The sequence below is a fragment of the Pteropus alecto genome, unplaced genomic scaffold (assembly GCF_000325575.1).
Source record: "Pteropus alecto unplaced genomic scaffold, ASM32557v1 scaffold88, whole genome shotgun sequence".
Classification (NCBI taxonomy): domain Eukaryota; kingdom Metazoa; phylum Chordata; class Mammalia; order Chiroptera; family Pteropodidae; genus Pteropus; species Pteropus alecto.
The window spans coordinates 18,487,559-18,502,334 of NW_006494611.1; the positions used below are offsets into that span (position 1 = coordinate 18,487,559).

General features: G+C 37.8%; 1 protein-coding gene across 3 annotated transcripts in view; it reads left to right on the top strand.

Annotated features, from left to right (window-relative positions):
* Positions 1–14,776, top strand: part of SGMS1 (sphingomyelin synthase 1) — a 258,907-nt gene that overhangs the window by 115,796 nt on the left and 128,335 nt on the right. For all 3 annotated transcript variants that reach the window (XM_025042272.1, XM_025042271.1, XM_025042273.1), the window contains exon 4: positions 12,952–12,991. The gene's annotated coding sequence lies outside the window, so the exon portion shown is untranslated. The remainder of the gene's footprint in view (positions 1–12,951; positions 12,992–14,776) is intronic.

The following is a 14,776-nucleotide window of genomic DNA, read 5'->3' on the forward strand; positions in this document are numbered from 1 at the left end:
ATTTCTTAATTTTAAACTTGTTTCTTACTATTATTTTCCATTGCCTCCCATGGCAATTTTTAAATTAACAGTAATCAAACTTGACTCCTGCTTATAATTTGGAATAGTTAGAATAATTAGAATAATTGTAAATGCAAATCATTTCAATACAGAATCACAGATGAGAGAGAGCATCTCACTTAGATCCCAGTTTTATGGATTAAACACACACACACACACACACGCACACACACACACACACACACACACACACACACACCCCCTCTACCTATCCCCAAGGTACAGAGATGGCGGGATAGACTTTCTCAAAGCCAAAAAATAAATTGGCAGCTGGCTGGACTCAACCCATGTGGAGTTTGGGCCATTTCTTTGCATTACTAGTTTGCTTCAGGCAAATGAATTTGACTGAGCTGTGTTTATTTTCTAATGAGTGATTTCGACCTTTCAGAAGGAGACATTTGGAGGGTTAATATAATAGAAACAGCAGACCATGGAACTGCAGGACAAGTTTGTGGCTATTTTGGAAAAGTTATTGTGAACACAGTGTTTCCTGTAAGCAATTTTATAATATTGATAAAACTGGACATTTATGATGAGACTTGTCACTTGTACCCTAGGAGGTGTTTTTGCAGGCTCCCCACAAATTTAAGTAAAATAAGAGACAGGTTGAATAATCTCGTATATACTAATTCCGTTGGTTCCCATGGAGAGAAAGAATACTTGGTGAATGAAAAATGTTATTGAGAACATTCACTTGTTCAGAAAATTTGTGCAATGCCTATCGAGTGACAGATACAGTTTTAAGATCTGTGGATGACTTGGGTATAGATTTTGCCTGTTGTCAATGGTGCTGATTGTTTCCATAACCTTTCTGTATCTTCAATAGAAAATAATTTTAAAATATTACTTGCCTACATCCATTTAGATCACCAGACAACTGTAATGTCCATTTTACAGTAACAGGGTTAGAAGTTTGTCATGGTAAATGTACCTACTCTTTACCTGACACTATCAGCCTCACTCATTTAATCATATGCATATAGAATATGAAACGGGTTTTTGGAACAGATTTAGTGAAGTTGATTCATTATGCAGGGAAGGTATTAGATGGTTTTTTTTTTTTTTTTAAACATCTTTAGCCTCAGAGAGTTGCTTGGGCCTCACATTTGGGTTGTGGTTAATCGGTGAAGCCACAGAGCTTGAGGAAAACTATGACCAGTGAGAAATGTCTTCTGATGAATGATGGGAGAGAATTTGCAGGTGTTTGAGCAAACTTTCTCCAAATACCCTTAAACAAATTTGGAGGTGTTGAGAGATATGCATTTTTTGCTGACTGTGGGAAAGAAAAGTTCACTGCAGTTGTTGACATACATCTTTCATTAGTGATTCAGAAATATTAGAGATTGTTTTGAAATCACCCAAGTCATAGTAATAGGAAAATAATTCTCCTTCTCCTTCTCCTTTACCTTCTCCCTTTTCTCTTCCTTATTATTATATGGAGAATGAGAATGTTACTTGGGAATAGTCTGTTTGAATTAGTAACTCACTTTGCAGACACTTAGATTGATTGGGAGCTATTTTATGTCCTTTTACTTTCATGAGGGGGAGACTACTGATTAAAAAGCTTGAGACTGGAGAACTCTTAAAAAAAATAAAACCAACAAAACAGAACAGATTTGGAGCATCTCTTGGGGTTATTCATCTTGATTTGTGTACATATCATTTACAACCATAGCTATAGTGTAGCTATACATAGCTAAATTTCAGTTATCAGTGATGACCTTGACTCATGAAGATCATGTGAAATTAGATTTTGGGGATTCTTGTTTGAAAAAAATTCAGGAAATAATCCCAGAAGTATATTTAAGGAGATAGGAAAATGTTTAGGATTCAGTGTGAGTCAAAACAAGTTTCAAAATGGTATGCATATTATGTTCTCAATTTGGTAAAACCCTACTATGTTTTCCAAAACTTTATGGTGAACCTGGGTAACTCTTGTAAGAAAATAAATGCTATTAGAAGTGGTAGTGAAAAACCCTAACTCTTCACAAAGCAGTGAGTCAACCATTTCTCAGCAAAGCAGAGGGGCAAAGATATAGATGAATATTCAATAGTTTAATAGCCTGAAAACATGTCCATATGTTGTGACCTGAAAAATGATTATGAAACAGTATTATAGTCCTAAACTTAAGAAAGGTAGGGGATGATGTGGTGATTAGGATATAGATCTGAGAATCTCAGGTTAGGAGCTGGCTTGAGTTTAGTTGTCACTTTCTATGACAGACCTGATGCATGACTGTTGTTCTGACCTTGAGTGTCCTTCTTGACATTTTACCCCAACATCTCATTGGCAACTTCCTTTAGGGCTTCTTGATTCTAATTCTTGAGGCAGATAATCTGATTGGCTGACCCCATTTATTTTGCCAGTAAACACCAGTTGTAGGCTCCTGGCAAGCCTATGAATGGCTATCTTTGGTCAGGTGTTCTTCCAGGTCTAATCAGCTATAGCTGTGCATGTGGAGTTGTATCAAGTGATACAGAAGATGGCAGTTGAAATTCCCTGAGCCTGAGGGTGTGGCGGAATCCCCCAGAAATAGAAATAGTGAGCAGAAACCCTAATATGTGTCTATTACAAATCTGATTTCATGAAATTGGTTCTCAGTTAAAAACATGTCCCATAATCTGCTCTGGAATTATATTTAATATTTTAATCTGTTTCTATATTAGAATAAGTTTGGGATTTCCTTTAAGTCCATCTGATATTCTTAATGGTTAACTAAATTTTGCCTCTTTTTAGAAACACAAAAGGCAGCTTTTACAGCTTAAAAAGTTTATTATGGTAGTTTGGTTTTACAAATACGTTGAAAATTCATGCTGAATTTTCTTTACTTCGAATACGTTGAAGTTTCTTTTTCTTTACTTCAAATACGTTTCTTTCCTTTTCAAATACGTTGACGTAAAGAAAATTTACTTTACTTCAACGTATTTGAAAAGGAGCTTAGAAAGTTCTTATTGTTCTGAGTTTAATTTTTATGCAATATTTATTCTTCTCGATAGTTATAAAGAATCCAGGTTCAAAAGGCATGGTAATTAGTTTTTAAAGTATTTATTAAATTACTGAGCTGTATATACTATATATTTGGGATATGACATAATCTATGATTATGAGACTCTCTGACTAGTTAGAGATAGTGTGACTGTTTTAAAGGGAAGCTACTTGGATTTATAGTTTAGAAAAAAATTTTAAAAGATTAACAGTTTTTGTTCTTACTTTTGTTATAAAAACTTTTGATTGTGACATAAGACTGTGTAAAGATGATTTTAATGGAAACTAAGTTATAATCATGTCATGTGGAGGTAATTACCAATCCAGAATTTATTGGATGCACATATAATATCCTGACAAAAAATGTTTTTGTTAAGTCAAAAAAGAGCATGTGGACAATTCCTCCATCATTGCAAATATATTTCCATTGTTCTTTTTAAGCCAGGTGATGGGCATGGATTAAAAGGGTGGGGAGCAGGGTTAGGAGAAGGACATTATAGGGAATTATGAAAACAAATGTTTAGCAACGAATAAATCTTTGGAGGGCGGGTAGTAATCCAGTTTTGAAAATAATGACTAAGTGTGGGAAGTAAAGATGGGGAATCCAGAAGACTTGATTGGGCTGGACTGAGAAACTTGATTTGATATTATTGATAGCAGAGACATGAATGGGGTTTTCTTGGGTGCTTTCTAATTTCTGTCCTAGGTAATGAGGACATTATAGGCTCAGATAAAGTGTGGCTCTTGCCCTCAAGGAGCAGGATTAAATAACAAAGGAAGAAGATTATATTAGCACATCAATGGGTAGAGATTTAATAATGAACAAAACTTGTACCCATTAAACTAGAGGCATAGAGCATTGATAATGGGGCCCTTGATAATGGGGCCTGTTAGAAAATTACTTCTTCAATTTATGGATTTCTCAGTAAAAGTTCTGAGAACCTGAGACTCTTCTGGGCAACCTGCAAAAGGTAAAGCAGGGATTGAGATTTATATTTTAGGGCAGGGGTAGGGTATATGAAGATTTAATTAGAATAATAAATACTCTTTGTTTGCAAAACGCTTTTCTGTGTACTGTACACCCTAGTTCCCATCAGTAAAAAGAAGAAGGCATTTGCCTTTCACAGGCTTGTTTCAAGGATTAAAATGAGGTATAAAATGCCTGGGAATTGTGCCTGGCCCCTTTCTGGGAAGTGCTTGTGTGTATTGATGTTGATATTTACCTCCGTGGTATCAGGTGCCACATAGAAATGTGAATAGTAGTTAACATATTTTTTTTTCTCCCTGCTAAACTGTGAGCTCTTTCCTAGAAGCCACTCTTTATCTTCTCTATCCCACTCAATAAATGTTAGCTGAATGAAGGGATAAAGTGCCTTTTCTTTCCTTCAAGCTAAGGAGGGCACTAGGTTTCTTTTTGTGGAAGGAGAGAGGATTGGTTGTTTGTCTTGAGTTCACATTCAGGTCTTCCATGGTGGGAGACTGCAACTCTCAGTCACCTGTTAAGCAGATTCAACCCAGTAAATTTGAAGATCTAATCGGCTTTATTAAGAGATTTATGAATTGAGGATTCTGGTCGAGAGGGCGTGGAAGATATATGCTGTGACCACATCAAAATTGCAATGAAACTATAGAACAGCCATCATTGGGAGTCACCTGAGATCTAGCAGAACAGAAATCTTAAAACTGGGTTCATACATAAGCAGTCACCTCAAGACTGGTAGAAGGGGCAGAGACGCGAAATGGGCCAGTCTTACAACCGCGTGTGGCAGTGGAGAATCGAGAGGGTTATTTTGGCTGCAGAGGCCCCCTGGAGAAGTGAGGGGTTCCGGCTCCACACTGTGCTTCCCAGCCCAGGGTTCCAGTGGCAGGAAGAGAAGTCCCCACAACCTCTGGCTATGAAAACCAGCAGATATTGTAGCTGAGTGAGATGGAGAACTGCAGGAGTCTCAGATGTTCTTCTTAAAGGGCCCGTGCGTGGACTTACTCAGTGACAGACTCACTCCGTCTGAGCTCCAGCTCTGGGGCAAGCTGCTCAAGGAGTGCCAGGAACATCAAAGGATAAACTGAGTTGTTTGGCTTCAGGGCTGGGGCTGGAGGGGCGGCTTTCTCTCAGACAGAAGTGCTGGCACTATCCATAGTTCCTTTGTTGAGCCCTCCTCCCTCCCTGAGTGCAGAAGCAGAAAGTCACAATCTGAGTCTCCATCAACTTGGTAAACACAGGTCATTGGCCCAGGTGATTCCCTGAGACCTGGCCTTTCCCAACTTGTGGGCCCACCCAAGCTGCTTCTAGTGTTTTTTTTTTTCCCCCATACAAATGGCCTGTCTTGGCTCATGCTGCAGACTTTTCTAGAATCTCTCAAAGGCTCACAAAACCCAAGCAGCAGCATCTGGACTTTGGTGTGCCCTGTACCTCTTGCTGAGCATCCCCAAGCCTGACACTAGTGGCACCAGCCTCAGTTCCTGGCTTGACCTCTTGAGACGCTTATAAGCTCAGCAGAGGTGGCAGCCATTTACAGATTGCTAGTTGACTCTTTATCAGGTGGCCCTGGAAGTGCACAGGCTGGCGCAGAACCTGGTCTGCAGCTGGTCCCCTCCTAGGAGACCCTTGGATCGGCACACCCTGTAGATTGTTTCCACCAGAGCTAGAGCCAGAGTACCACCCAAGGCTTCATCTGAGGAGGACTTATCTGAAGGGCATACTAAGAAGGCACCAGATCCATGCTAAAGTGAATCCTGCTCCATGGGGTCTGCTTCTCACTGGCCAGTCCTCACAACTACTCAGCCCAACCGTCAATCCCTCCCATTGATGTGCAAACAGCAACCAAGGCTCAACTACAACAGGAGGGCACACAGAACCCGCACAAGGAGCACACCTGGAGCAACCAGCTCTGGTGACTGGGGAGACCTTGCCACTGGGCCCCACAGTACACCTACTACATAAGGCTACTCTACTAAGACCAGGAGACATAGCAGCCCTACCAAATACATAGAAACAAAAACAGGGAGGCAGCCAAAATGGGGAGACAAAGAAACATGTTCTACATGAAACAACAGAACAAAGCTTCAGAAAAAGAACTAAACAAAATAGAGACAAGCAGTCTACCAGATGCAGAGTTCAAAATGCTGGTAATAAGGATGCCCAGTGAACTTAGGGGAAAAGTAAATAAACGCAGTGAGACCTTTAACAAAGAGATAGAAAACATAAAAGGGAACCAGTCAGAAATGAAGAGTACAATATTTGAGATGAAGAGTACATTAGAGAGATCAGCAGAGTGGATGAGCAGAGGATCAAATCAGTGATTCAGAGGATGGGGTAGCAGAGGACACCCAATCAGAACAGCAACAAGAAAAAAGAATCCAAGTAAATGAGGATAGTTTAAGGGACCTCTGGGACAACATCAAACATAACAACATTTGTATCACAGGGATACCAGAAGGACAAGAGAGAGAGCAAGAAATTGAAAACCTATTTGAAGACATAGTGATGGAAAACTTCCCTAACCTGGTGAAGGAAATAGACATACAATCCCAGGAAGCTCAGAGAGCCCCAAACAAGATCAACCCAAAGAGGCCCACATCAAGATACATCATAACTAAAATGCCAAAGTTTAAATACAAAGAGAGAATCTTAAAAGCAGCAAGAGAAAAGCAATTAGTTACCTGCAAGGGAGAACCCATAAGACTGTAGCTGATTTCTCAACAGAAACTTTGCAGGCCAGAAAGGCTTGGCACAAAACTGTCAAAGCGATGAAAAGCTGGGACCTACAACCAAGATTACTATACTCAGCAAAGCTATCATTTAGAATTGAAGGACAGATAAAAGAGTTTTCCAGACGAGAAAAAGCTAAAGGAGTTCATCACCCCTAAGCAAATATTACAGGAAATGTTGGAGGGATTTCTTTAAGAAGAAGAAACAAAGAGGTATCAAAAATAGGAATAATAAAATGGCAATAACTACAGATCTATCAACAAGTACTTCAAATGAAAAATAATTAAATGTTCCAATTAAAATGAATGGATAAGAAAGCAAGACCCTCACATATTCTGCCTATAAGAAACTCACTTCAGATCAAAAGGCACATGCAGACTGAAAGTAAAGGGGTGGAAAAAAGATATTTCATGAAAATGGAAATGAAAAAAAAAATCTGGGGTAGCAATACTTATACCAGACAAAATAGACTTTAAAACAAAGGCTATAATAAGAGATAAAGAAGGACCGAGTTATCCACTTCTGAGTATTTATCCAAAGAAACCCAAAACACTAATTCGAAGGTATACACACCCCTATGTTCACTGCAGCACTCTTCACAATAGCCAAGATACGAAAGCAACCTAAGTGCCCATCAGCAGACAATTGGATAAAGAAGCTGTGGTTCATATATATAATGGAATATTACTTGACCATTCAAAAAACTGAAATTTTACCATTTGCAACAACATGGATAGACCTAGACACACACACATATACACACACAAGGGAATATTACCCGGGCAAATGAATGAATGAATGAATGAATGAATGAATGAATGAATAAATGAAACCTTGCCATTTGCAACAACAGGAATGGACCTAGAGGGGATTGTGCTGAGTTGAGTAAGTTGGACAGAGAAAGACAAATGCCATATGATTTCACTTACACGTGGAATCTAAAGAACAAAATAAATAAAATGGAAACAAACTCATAGATAACAGAGATCATTTTGATGGTTGCCAGATGAGTGGGAAATTGGGTTGGATAAAAAAGGGGAAGGGATTAAGAAATACAAATGGTAATTATAAAATAGTCATGGGGATGTAAAGTATAATATAAGAAATATAGTCAATAATATTGTAATAACTATGTCTGGTGTCAGATGGGTACTAGGTTTATCAGGGAGATCACTGTAAGTTATATAAATATCTAATCACTGTGTCATACACCTGAGACTAATATAATATTGTATGCCAACTGTAATTGAAAAATAAAAAAATTATTAAAAAAAAAAAGATTCATGGATTGGACAGCATTCCACCTAGCAACTAAAAGGGTGCCCAGATGAGTTATACAAAATGGAAGGTTATTATAGGCAGAAAGAGGGTGGGACTAAGAAGTTGAAAGTGTGGATTATTTCAGACAAGGACATATTTTTTTAAGAAGAAGGCAGGAGTTCTTATCGAGCAGGTTACCTCACTAGTGTTGATCAGGAAATCCCGGACTGATTGGTTTAAAATTCCATTCCTGGGGTAGGTTGAAAATGCTGTTAGGTTAGTAAGTTTTGGTTTGGCGTGTGGCTTAGCAAAAGTGACTCCATTTTGGCCTATTTCTTTTTTTTAAACACACCATAAGCTAGACATGATGCCTGGGGCTTTTCAAATGTAGTTGAATCCTTTCATCCTGAGAGATTGTAAAGGTTCTTCTCTAAGCAGAGGAAAGAAGAGGTTCAGTTAAGTTGTGTTTATTTGAGAGTTAGAGGAAGAAAAGACTAACTTTAAACTTTGGATTTTGTATTCTCTTAAACCAAGATTTAATTTACGTAACATGCTGTTTATGAGTAAGAATGAGAAAGTTTCAATGCTTTTTACTATTCTAATAAAGTATAATTTTAATAGAAAAATATAATTAAATTGATCTTGTGCTATTACTGGTCTCCTATATTATTCATGTCTAGTTACACAGTATATTCCTCCTGAGAAGAAATAACAATTATCATTCGAGAGTTTGGGACAAGGCTGCCAAAAATGAAGAATGCCTGCTTCAATTTCTGTGTCATGTGTGCATGGTGGACAATGGCTATTAATTTCAACTTTGTCTCCCAGTGGAGTTCTCTGGACTGCCTCTCCCTATCAGTCAATCAGGTTGGCCCCCAAGATGAAACTACTGCCCTCCCTGGGCTAGGAGCAAGTAATAAGATTTGAAAGGACTGGCCGTACAAATACAGGCTTGTAAAGTAGGAGTTTGCCATGCCTTGCAGAATTGTGTAAACTTCAATCTTTTCCTTCTTCAGCCTTGCTTCTTATGCTCATTCCTTTTGACTCTTTGAAAGTTCTGCTCGAGTGTGGTTTTTCTTGAGAGCATGTCACCAGTAGTAAACACATAGGACTTTGAGCATTGTTATGTCAGAATTATTGTGAATAAGGGAAAGTACTGTATTCTGTGCCCCCTTCACCCAATATTCTTCTGAATTCTGTTGGGTTAATGTCTACAAAAGATTCTTGCCTTACTATACTCAGTCTTAATTGAAAGTTTAGAGCCATAGTCTTACAAGTATAATTTGGATAGTTTTTTCCCCTAGGTGTTTTACTATGCAAGGTGAGTGTAGTTAACTTGCTTACTCACTAGTCCCAGAAAGTATTTCTTGTGTTGTATCTTCACAGCATGCGTCCACTGTAAAAACAAGCCTGCAGCTTTTATTAGGCATTCCCATGTACATAATATAAAGACTTCACCAGAGAGCTCTCAGCTACTTTAGCAGTTATCTAATCTATAAAAAGAGTCCGTCCAGACCTATTTTGGTTTCCTGTTCTCAAGCCACCAGCTAACAAGACACTTCCCCCATCTCACAGGAGAACAGAGTGTTAATGTCCTTTACTGAGGACCTATCAAAAGCAATTTGAAACCAGAAAATAGTGACAGAATCATTAAATGATTTGGAATTGAAATGCATCATTTCAAGTGCTTCATTAAACCAGAGCTGTCCTGTGTGTTTGGTATCCAAAAGACTTGATTTGGAAACCTTTTCTACTTCCTTGCATTGTGATCTTGGACAGTTTTGCAACCTTGGACAAGTTATATAACCTCTCTGGGCCTAATGTCTTCTCCATCTGATAAGTTGGGGATCCTAACCCTGCCTCACTTGCAGGATTCTTTTAGGATTAGATATGATGAATTTCATGATGTCTGACAACCATAATTATTGTCTTTGACTTATTATTTTGTATTTATCAATGAGGATGTAGGAAGGCCTTTTTAGCCACATGCCTTTTCATAGGTACATCACATATAGCCTTATGTCAGCTTGTTTAGATAGTTTATTTCCTCCCCCTCTCAAACAGCAAAATAGAAGCTTCCCTTTTTGATCTGTGTTCCCATTTTGACTTCTGCTTTTTAAAAGTACTTATAGTAGAATTAAATATTCATGCAAGTATGGCTTGTCCTTTGAGGTGGCATTATCATAAGTTTCTCAAAGACTTTCTGCTTAATTTGCCTCTCTGCATCTGTGACTTTCTCCGAGGGACATGGTGTTCTTTTAATTTCCCTCATTGCAGTGGGAAAGCACACAGAGCAATAAAAGAAGTTAACATGTCAGAAAATCAGAAGAGTAAGAGTGAAGAGTAAGATTTCTTTTGAAACTTCTCCTTTGCGGCACAGAAAGATAAGTGGGCCTACTTTACAAGTGACATGACCCTTTCTTTGGTAATTCAGAAGACTTTGTGGGCCCTGAATTACTCGGTTCTTTTCCTTTAAAATATTCACCAGCAGAGGCAATGCCACGTATTCTGTGACTAATTACAACGGCCTCTTTTCTGTGAACATTTTATTTTGTTTTTGGTGTCTCCAGCCCTGCTGAGAAGCTGTAAAATGGAACAGCTTTGCCTCCTCTGCTAACTTTAACTTTGGGCACATACTTAGCTGCTTTGAGACTAGATATCCTTATCTGTCTATAGGCTTCATAGCAGTTGGAAGATCACATGAGACGATGCATCAGTAACTTAGTCTAGCTTCTAGCACAAACTAGTTTGGTTATTATTTTTATTTTATAGGTGTTTTTGTACCTATAGGAAGGAGGCCCAAACTCCCTCTGCCTCCCTTCCCTTTTCCCTCTGCTTCCTCTTCCCCCACATCACCCTCAGCGGTACATTCACAATAGGAAGGCCCCTTTCCTTCTATTTATATCATAAAACAGCTTCTCTGACCTACAGTCTCTGGAGAACTTTCAGGTCAACCTCAAACAACCATCCAACTACCCAAAACACCTTCTTCAGACACATCAACATCTTTTTGAAATAATATCCCCTTGTAGTCAGTGACTACTTCCTTCGCTCTTCTTAAAGCATTTTATTTTGGTCCAGATATAGGGATTCTTAGACTCTAAGACAGATCCCTGAAAAATAATACCTTGTCCAACAGGCAAAACTAATGTGTGGTTTTTGAAGTTAGGGCAGTGGTTGACCTTTGGGGGAAGAGAGGTGGTCACACATATGTGTTCACTTTAGGAAAATTAAATCAGTCACTCAAGATTTCTGTGCTTTTCTGTATGTATGCAATACATACATTAATACAAGTGTTTATTAATTTTTAAGGAAAGTACTTCTTTCTGCAGGTACCATAATTTACATATATATTTTACATGTACATTCATGGGCTGCAAAACACATTTTGGATGGACTGAGAATAGGACGGTGGTCTCATAAGATTCTAACAGAGGTGAAATATTCCTTTTGCCTAGTGATCTTATAGCCATCTTAATTACTTAGGAAAATCATTGTTGTGTGCCATCTCAGTTTGTAATAATCGGCTACAAATGCCAGAGGGTACTCACCTGGGTCCAGCCAGCTTCCCACCAGCATCTCTCTTTCCTAAACCAGTGTTACACCTGGACTAACCCTTTCAGTTCTTATTTCCATTGCAAGACACCCTTCAGCAATGACCATTCAGAAACTTGGAAGAAAAAATGTTTATTACTTACAGTCTCTGGAGCCACAAAGCATGCCAGGGGACACGCAGTGAGGTCGAGGTTTTGGGTGAAAGAAAGTGCCTGGGCCTGGGCTTCTGCTTTTATTGGGGTCGAGGGTGGAGGCCTATGGTTTTGCAGGCTCGTTCTTTATTGGCAAATTTGAAACATAAGAGCAGGAATTTAAAGATCCAGAAGAGAAAGAAACAAGTAACCCTAATGGCCAGTTATCTAAATCAGTCAAGATTTTTAAAACAAAGGAGGCTCATTGCGAGGCAGGGGGGTGGCCTGGTTCTTTATCTAGTCCTGTGGCCTGCAGTGTATTCACTCCAAACAGCCTTCCGTGAAGTGGAGGCCTCTTTGAAGTGGAGGCCTCGGCAATCAGAGCTTAAGTCTGACATTTGTACTAAAAAAGTCAACTGTAAGGGTTACGCTGCAATTACGTGTTTGTGGTGATGCTGGTGTAAACACACCTACTGTACTGCCAGTCTTATAAAAGTATAGTGCATACAATTACAGTAGCAGACTATACCTTATAAGTTTGTGAGTGCACTCTTTGACGACACATTTGACTCCTTGCACGACACATTTCTTGGAACATATCCCTGCCATTAAGTGGTGCACCACTGTATATTCACATGTATGTTTTCAAAGGGTCATATTTCATTTTTAATTGAGAATGTCTGTCCTGAAATTAAATGAGGAAGTATTTCTAAGCCTTTGAGGTCATGTAGGTTAAAGCATTTTATAAGCTCTTTGATCGTATACAGATGTATATGGTCTGTAATTGTTTCACGTGCTGTCGACTGTGTTCTGGTGAAAATGAAAATTTAAACATGTTGCTACCCCTTTCACCCTACAATAGTAATTCCTTTGGTTTGAAACGTGCTTTCTTGCTTTTTTATCTTTCTCTATTGTTAATTAGCAGTTATTTACCTGAATGAGGAAGAAATAATTTATAAAAGTGTATGATTTTACAACTTAGGTTATACCATTTGATGTACTTGGCGTGCAATTTTTTATTGACACCGGATGCACATGCTTGCTTCTGCTTGGCTTTGCCTGGTAAAGCTTACTCTGAATACCATGACAGCTAGAAATTACCTGGGAAGTGGAAAAGAACAATTTTTACTAAGGTAGAGAATGAGAAGTTGATAACAATTACCTTGGATTTTAGTTTCGTTTTTTTTTTTTCTTATAAGCAGCTCATTACCCGAAGAATGCACTCTAATTTACTTAATATTTTCTTCTAGATTGGAAAGAAGACTGATGAAGAAAAATAACATGAACCAGGTAAGTGAATATTTAATTTCTTTATGTACCTTTTATGCTTGGTTTATATATCCTATATTTTCCCACTGAGAACTAAACAATTTTTGTGGCCGACTTGAACATATAAAGAATGTTTTGGGGCTATAGATGTAATAATCAAACACACTTAGACCATTTAATTAATTTAGTTATGCATGTGTATTTAATAATCAAGTATTTATATAAAATGACATTATAACTTTTTTTTTCTATTTCAGAATAATTTCTTCCAACTCTTTACTTATATATTCGATGTCAGTGTCTTCATTATTCAAGTCGTACTTTTGAAGTATCCAGTACCGTTTTCCACGCATGTTACATTTTAGTTTGCAATACAGCACTTTGGGAATACATGTACGGTGCTGTAATTGGAAATTTTATTCCAAGTCACAAGTGACCATTTGCATAATGTTGGGACAGTTGCTATTTTCATTGTTTCTGTGCAGATCAACATTGGAGATCTCCACTGTGTAACAATTTGTAGATTTGCTTTGTTAAATATACTTTCCCTCCTTCCTTTTCTCCCTTCCTTCCTTTCTTCCTTCCATCTGTTTACTCATTTATTTTATTTATTTTGAGGCAATTGCATGCAGACTGTTTAAAATTCAAATAATACTATAATAGCCATTATTGTTTGTTATACTCTCATTACTCCTTTGCCTAAAGATAGCCCTTCTCAACTCTTATGTTTTCTGATGTTCACCTACCTATTTCTGAACAACACAGTATAGGCTTTAAGTGCCATTTATTGATTTCTGTTTAAATTTAAGACTGCTATCTTGACACCCTGCTGAGGATTTACCTTTCATATGTAGCCCTTTACTCTCAGTACACCTACTTTTATTGTCTCTCCATTCTCTGGACGCAGTCATGTTTTAGGCTGTGGTTAAATAAATAAATATTCAGTGTTTACTTTATTATGGCTATATTTTGTTCATGGCTGAACTTTGTGATACTTATGCCAGATGTCTCAGGCCATTATGCTTCCTGGTTGGTTGCATATGTGTTGTATTATTTTCCTGGAAAATGTTTGCTGCTGCTTCTTTTTTTTTTTTTAGTTTTTTTACAAGTTTTAGTATTCTGAAATTTTGTATTGGGAAATAAGTCTTATGGTTTTTTGATGTTCACAGTCCTTTCAGTTCAGAAATTCATGTCCTTCAATTTGAGAAATTTTCTTATACTATTTCTTTGATAATTTCCTTTTCATCCTTTTCTCTGTAGTCTGCAACTGTCAATTGGATATTTGGACCAACTGATTTAATTCTCTAATTTTCTTGTCTTTTTCTTAGCTATTTTCCATCTCTTTGTGTTTTCGTTCTACTTTCCGAGAGGTTTTCTTAGTATTTATTGAACTTTTAATTTCTGCAAGCATATCTGTAATTTCAAATTTAATTTTTAAATTGGTCAGAATATTTTTTTTTAAATAGGATCCCGTTCTTGTATCATGGATGTGATATTTTCTTTTTTTCCGTTGAGAATATGAATTCAATTATTTGCTATTTTCTTGTGCTCTTTGTACTTTTCTTTTTCCTCTGTGTGCCCTCTTCATATCAGCTTCTTTTGGTCCCTGATTTTAGTGGTAGAGGCTTTTCTTAAATGAGTTTTCTGTTTATATTTAGGAGTGAGACAAAAAGTAGAGTAGAAATTTGTTATCCTGGGGCCTTCACTATAGGGCCTTTGTGAAGGGACCTGACCATTTGAGTTGGTGGTGGCTCCTAGACATCAAATTCTGCAGGATCTTTTTTCTTGGATCTCTGCAGGTCTTTT